The 7534-nt window shown below is 38.7% G+C and overlaps 1 pseudogene; it reads right to left on the bottom strand.

Annotated features, from left to right (window-relative positions):
- Positions 1-2668: 2668 nt before the first annotated feature.
- On the bottom strand, positions 2669-7206 carry LOC136489286 (uncharacterized; annotated as a pseudogene).
- Between the last annotated feature and the right edge of the window lie 328 nt (positions 7207-7534).

Genomic DNA, 7534 nt, shown 5'->3' with positions numbered 1-7534 from the left:
CGGCTCTATATCCAGCCGCCCCTACAAATCGGATTTGTAGGGGCGGCTCAATATTGAAGTGCCTCTACAAATAGATGCCGAGTATTAAAAATTAAGCACTAAAATTAAAATTTTGTAAACGACCTCGGATGGAGAAACAATCAAAATAAAAGTTGTAGATCTCGAAAAGTTATGAAACTTTGTAGTTGACAACTTTTTCAGTTGAGATCATTTACTACTTGAAAATACTGTTTGAAATTAAAATTTAAAATTGTTGAAGAACTCTGATTTGTCTTTTTAATCTCTGGCTAAAACTTGTAACTAGTCTTTCTCCCTCATACTAACTTCAAATATGATGATTTTTTTTTCAAAAAATTTCTAAAATCATGCACTATCAATTTATTGTGTTCTTACCACTATTATTTTATCCATCTTTTCATGTGACCGTGTTTTATCTATTTGAATTTTGAATTTCAAAAAATAACAACGTCAAACGTTATATTGGAACACTATTTGATATCAGATGAAAAAATCATGAACATAGAAGTTGCCGAACTTATCAAGATCTACAAGTTTTATTTTGGTCATTTCTTCATCTGATAAAGTGGTAATAACATTGTTCACAAAATTCACATATATCTCTTATAGTTTCATAAACAATAAGAGAGATATGTAACATTTGTGAACAATGTTACTACCACTATGTCGGATGAATAAATGATCAAAATAGAAGTTGTAGATCTCGGAAAGTTATGAAACTCTGTAGTTGACAACTTTTTAATTTGAAATCATCTTGTCAAGGAAAACAACATTTGAATTTCAAAAAAATTAAAATTTGAATTTTTTAAATGACCTAGGATGGACAAACAACAAAAATGAAATTTGTAGATCTCAAAAAGTTATGAAACTTTGTAGTTGATAACTTCTTGATTTGAAATCATCTTGTCATGGAAAACTATGTTTGAATTTCTTAAATTTGAAATTTAAATTTTGTAAACGACCTCGGATGGAGAAACTACCAAAATGAAAGTTGTAGATCTCGAAAAGTTATAAAACTTTATAGTTGACAACTTTTTCATTTGAATTAGTTTAGGGCCTCAAATAATCAATTTATGCTCAGTTTTGTATAATATGTGGGGAACCAAAATGGAACGTGGACACTAGTGATCCTGAGGTGCAGTGGTAGAGGAGTTTATGCGCGAGCGAGAGGTCACGGGTTCGAAACCCGGCCAGCGCAAAGTGTGCAAAAATCATAAAAAAATGCTACAACTGTAAAGTGGGGGTGTGTTCTGGAAATCGATTTGTAGGGGCGGTCTGAGAACCGCCTCTACAAATCAGTGATTTGTAGCCGCCTTTTCATAGGGGCGGCTGGCAAAACCGTCCCTATAGAGGGTTTTCAGACGCCCCTAAAAACCTTTTTCTACGTAGTGGCATTTTCAGAGCTGAAGATGTTCCAAGGTGTCCTGTAATTTATCCCTAAACGTGTAATGAAATGTAGTGCTATGAGGCCCTACGCACATCGCGTAGAGGAATGGAAGTCTTCCACATGCGAAGCGCGAGGAAGTGTTCCGTTCGCGTCTGAGCGATGCCCCCATCCACAGGCCTGTTTCTGTATGTGGATGGCACATGAGCCATGCGGATAGCTCGAAGTCTTGACCCTGCCAAGTCTGCGTGACTACAAGTAACAACATCATCTCCCCTGCACAGCGCATGACCGGCACAGGCGGGTAAGCGGCGTGCGGCAGGCTTCACTTGGGTGGATGCAACGTGGAAGGGCCCCAACTCCTCTGGTCTAGTAAGCTGTACCCATCTTGTGTTCTCCTCCTCCTAGTGCGGCTTCTAGTGCCAGCCGTATGTTTTGGAGGCCCTACGGCGAACTCATCACGATGGTCCCCCCATGTCTATATATCTTTTATAATATATAGATATACATGAATATATATGTGTACAATTTTATTTGCAAAGAGGAAACTATTTTAGTGACATGATCTTAATTTCACATGTTTAATATTTATAATCAAAAGACAATGTTAAAACTAAAACAATAATTAGGATCTAACACTACAAGAAAAAGTGGTATTAACGATGGGATATGTGGTCGTTAAAAGTTGGTATGTGGTCGCTAAAAGTTTCTAACAACCACAAAAATGTGGCCGTCCATGGTCGTTAAAGGCTCCGTCATTAATACAATTAAAGACCACATACAATTTTCCGTCGTTAACTTTTCAACGACGGTATAATATGTGGTCATTGATACTATAGCATTAACGACCACGTTTATAGTAACAACAACCACATTTGTCATCGTTAATATCATAGTGCCATCTAGCATAATGCATTAACAACAACATTTGTGGTCGCAAATTGTTTCTACAAGGTACTATGGAGGGTATTAGTGACCACTTCTATAGCATTAACATCCACACATTTATCACTAATAATTTTATATTGGAATGGCACTTCTATAGCATCAGCAACCAATATGGGACATAACAGCGACATGCTTTCACAATAGGCTATTTATAAATAAATTAATTTTCAACATTCCACAAATTCAACTTCACAATGGTCCTGGATGGTTTATGTGACCAAGGTGGAAAACACAATACAAAACATGAAACTAATAGTGGCTGACATGAGACCAATCCTACAAATAACATCAAATGCCTTCTCATGAACAATTGTGAGGTCATGCTGGTAATGTGTTGCTCTTCATCTTGCTCCCTGCAATATGCAAATTTCATATCAGCAACAAACAAATAAAATCAACTAAAGATATCAGGTATAAATAATTAATCTTTCTGGGTGTAGATGCTTTAAGATGATCACTCTTTATTCATGAGCTAAACTAGCACTCATAGTACGCTTTAATTCTGCCCATCCTTCTTCCATTCGGCTAACACAACTGGTAATCATTTGATTTTCCTCATGAAGCGCTCAATTATCTTCTTGAAGTTCTTTCTTTTCCTATCCAGACTATGTAAGATTTTCTATCAGTTCAGCTTTGGTAACAATCGGACTCCGTAAGTCTCTTGCTTTTACTCCACCACCATAACCAATAACATGGTCACTCCTATTTGATTCGAAGCATTTGTCCATAAGTTACACATTAGAAAGGGAAGCATTCAGTAGCCTTTCCACCTCAATCTCTGCCTATGAACAAAGTGTAACACCCTAAAATTTGCCTCTTTTGAAAATAGGTTAAAATGATTTATTTCTGAATTTTGTGCTCATGAAATATAGGAAAATAAAAATTTTCATTAAATTAAAATTCATCATAAGGTAGCAAAATGTTCGTGCATACATGCCAGTGCATTTGTTTCTTTGAATGGTGTGGATTTGATTCAAATTGAAAACATTCCAAAATGCTTTTGAAGTTGGCTTTGAAGTAAAAGAAAAAAATTAGGAAATAAAAGAATTTAAAAAGTTGTAAAATGTAAAATCCTACCAAAATTGTTCATTTTGAATTGAATTGAAAAGTGTATTTTAAATCATATTTATACTTGAATCGGTTCAAATTTGAATTTGTTTTGAATTAAGAAAAGAAAAAGGATTTGGAAAATGGGTTGAAAAAATAGAAAAAGAAAAGAAAACTCTCCTCCCCCTCTCTGGCCAAAAGGCCATCTTTTTCTCTTCCTCCCGTGTAGGCCCAGTTCACTCTTTCCCCTCACTCCCGCAGCCCAGCGCCGCGTCATTGCTTCGGCCCACGCCAGCGCACAAGCCCAGCGTCGCCCGTCGCTCCCCAGCGCTGTGGCCTGTTCTGCTCTCTCTACTGGCCTGTTTTCCCTGCACCGGCCCACTTGCGCCCACGTTCCTTTGCTTCAGCGCGGCCCAGCTACGCCGAAGGCCTAGCCAGTCGCCCGCACCCTCTTCTCCTTTCTTCCGCTAATAGGTGGGGCTGCCCTGTCAGCACTACCTTCTCCCTCACGTAGCCCCGCCGAACTCCGCGCCGCCGTCCGTGTCCGCCTCGTCCACGTCCTGCCCAATGGCGTGACACCCATGCCGCGCCAACCCATAATACCAAGCCTAAGCTCGTGACGCCCTCGCCAAACTCTAGAACCGAGCTCTAGCGCCGCCCTGTGCTCTAGCTCCACAGCCTCGGATCCGCCGTGTGAAGCACGACGCCGCCGGGACACCTCCACTTGCTCTGCGCCGTCGAAATCCGCCTAGGTGAGCTCGCCTCAACCTCCTCTCTCCTCCCGTGTCTTCTCCGTCGAAAACTGTGCCCCTAAATTTTCGAGTTTCGCCGCCGAGCTCCATCGCCGGCCATGGCGCCGCCGCCGCCGCCAGGATCACCGCCGGCCCTGTTCCGGCCACTTTTCCCCTCTCGTGCCACCCTGGCCGTTTGATTCTGATCTAACGCTAAAAGTAGAAGATACCTCTTCGCGTGGCCATCTTGCTAAAGGGCCCCTCAGTTACTTTAAAATAGAACCCGTGGTCCATTGCGTGTTTCACAGTTTATGCTTTCTTCTTTTAAAAGCGTATTTTACTCGGTTGACTTCAAAAATACGTTTTCAGTAAATTACAGTTTTGCTACTATTTTCTTTAGGCCATAAGTTCTCCGTTTTAACTCCGATTTGACCCGTTCAACTTGCATTAGGTTCGTAATTTCATAATCTACATGTTCATACTACTGTAGATATATTTTTGGCTTTTAAAACTCGAGGTTAGATCTAATCTATTATTTTATTAAAGGAAATCTTGTTTAATTCATATCTTTTACGTTTTAGCTCCGAATTGACCCGTTCAAGTTGCGCTAGCTTCATTACAACGAGATCTATGCGTTAGTAACAATGTTTATCATGTCACTATTTTTGGAATTTCATGGTTTAAACTCTAATTTCAATAATAATTAGGCAACTAGATTTTATAAATAAAATATGATTTGTTTTACTTTTGTTTTAAAATTCAAATCTAAATTTGACTTAATTCAATTTATATAAGCTTTTATATAGTTAAAACACATAAAGCTTATAGTTTTATATTTTCTCTTTTGAGTAGATCTTTTGGAAGCCGTTTCTTTCAAACCGTAGCTCCGATTAGCGTGCCTCTCACGACTATGTGTTCGTAGCGATGCGTAGAATCATGCTTCAAACTCTTTTACTTATTTTTCTATATTTGGTGTACTATTCTAATTTAGATCTATTGTTTACTTCATGTATGATTGTATGGATGCTTGTGTGGTGCTTTATGATCATGTCCAGTCGGTGAGATGTACGTGTTGATCAAGAAGAAGAAGAATAAGAAGGACGTTGAAGACTAAAGCGTACCAAAGTATCGGTGTATTAAGGCAAGTATAGCATGGGATCTTCCTTGTTGTCCTATACACCTTTAATCATTTAATTCATACTGCATGTGTCTACCTTGACTGCCACTAAGGATTTCCTAGTGCTTTGTTACCTTGTGCCTTGTTACCTATGGGGTATTGCATTGGGTAGTATGATGCTAGTGCTCAATTAAAGACCATGATCTTGTAACTTGACTAATGGTATATGCAATAAACATTAAAAGATGCTTTTTAGCAACATGGAATCAGGGGCCTAGAGCATTGGGCTATTTTATGGTGCTCTAGATTCCTCTCCCTAAGGACTTATCTGTAAGTGATCATCCGGGACTTACAATACAACTGTGAGGGCTATATGGCTCTGGCTTTAGCTCAGTTTGAGGACCTTTTCTAGCTTGTTAGAGGTTACCTTTATTAGCGTAAGAATGGCTTGATGAATTAGGTATAGGACAGCCTCTGTCCCCTTGTGTATAGGATGCGTGTCATTGTGCTATCGGGAAGGAGGGTTCCTACATCTGTTTGTCGAGTGAATCTAATGGCCCTAACTTGTTAGACGAACCTTTGAAAGGCTTCATAGTGAACCCTGCCGACCTTCCTTGGAAGTGGGTCAAGAGATTAGCTACCTCGGGCGAAAGGGTAAATCATGACTCACAATGAAAGTGTACAACCTCTGCAGAGTGTAAAACTGGTAAATCAGCCGTGCTCACGGTCACGAGCAGTCTTGGAACCCTTAAAGAATAGATGATGAACACTAATGATACTGATGATGAAGATGCCCACTAATGATTACTGTTTATGCTATTCATTATTCATGTTTACTTGATCATATGTTTACACGGCCTTGTGGATAAATTTGTTGCTACTCAATTGCTAAAATGGTGACCATTAAAAGTTAATCGCAGTTAAACCAGTGTCAGCCTTTTGAGCCGCATGAACCCCATGTTATAGTTGTTGAGTACGACATGTACTTACGCTTGCTTTATTTTTCAATTATTTGGATAAAAATCCCGGATGGGTACCAGATTGCTAGAGTTTGGAGGAATTAGGCTTGTGATCAACCAGTCAGTTGTCCCTATGGATTTGGAGCCTTCGCATGAAGATTGGAGTTGTCTTTCCGCTGTCTATACTTTGAGGTTATATTCTTTATACTAATACGTTATGTATTTAAGCATTGTCTATTGATATTACCCTTATCTTTAGCTATATGTGAGATTTAACTTCCTGGGCTCACATATGGTGTGTATCTGGTTTTGTCCTTAAAACTGGGTGCTACACAAATCAATTAAAATTAGGTGCTTCTACCAGCACATGTGTATTTATTCTTGTGTAACAGGGATATCTCCAAAAACAATTGCCATTAATCTACAATAATGTCCAGCAAAATGAATTCAAAGGCAACTATAAACTTACGTGATTGGTAGAGGTTTCAGAATCCACAAAAGTGTCATCCTTCATATGAGTGAGAGAAAATAATTTATCCAAAGTTGGAGGATTATTTCCCTTGGCACCCTATTACAGGTAGAACATCAGAACACAAGTAACGAGAGGTAATAATTGAAAAAAGTGAGCGCAGAATACTATACATACATTGTCCCATATGATCTGTCTATATGGTTTGCTACCACTGTGATGAAGAATTTTCAACTTGGGTCTATTTTTGGAGATTCTCTTGCTCTTATCCTACAGTTCCATGAAATAATTTTACTAACCATGGTTACCAGGGATAGAATGTGCAACAATGTTGTCACTATGTAAGTGAGAAGATTAAAACTTACTATGAAATCCTTGCTGTAGAAATGTTCCTTGACAAGCCACTCCCAATCAAGTTTTTTAATCCCTTTAGGGCAATTCTTAATAGCTTGCTGCATATTCGTTGCTGGCTTAACAAATTGCCGATTCAAGTCTCCATGCCAATTATTCCATAGATCACTAGCGTGCTCCATGATCTCAGCTTTGTATACATCAATTTCAATGTCCGGATTTGCATTTTCAAACTTGTCCTGCATAGATATTCAACCAATGTTTCAATATGAGTACAAGATTCTTGAAAGAAAAAACTAAGTATGCAGGACTTATATATGTAAGGAAGCGTGTACCTTAATTGCATTAAAAATGTGTTTTTGAGCTGCTGGACTTATATCAGTCCATTTCTTCACTCTGATTGGAGTAATGTTAGAATCATGGACTATTCTACCCAACTGTCTTGGGAATGTTTTAGATAAAGCCCGATTGTTGTAGAACATTACTTTAATTTTCTTGCCTGCCTTTAGT

This window comes from Miscanthus floridulus, chromosome 10, assembly GCF_019320115.1.
Source record: "Miscanthus floridulus cultivar M001 chromosome 10, ASM1932011v1, whole genome shotgun sequence".
Taxonomy (NCBI): Eukaryota; Viridiplantae; Streptophyta; class Magnoliopsida; order Poales; family Poaceae; genus Miscanthus; species Miscanthus floridulus.
Note: the sequence above shows the minus strand (reverse complement) of the source record. Positions and strands in the feature narration are given on the sequence as shown.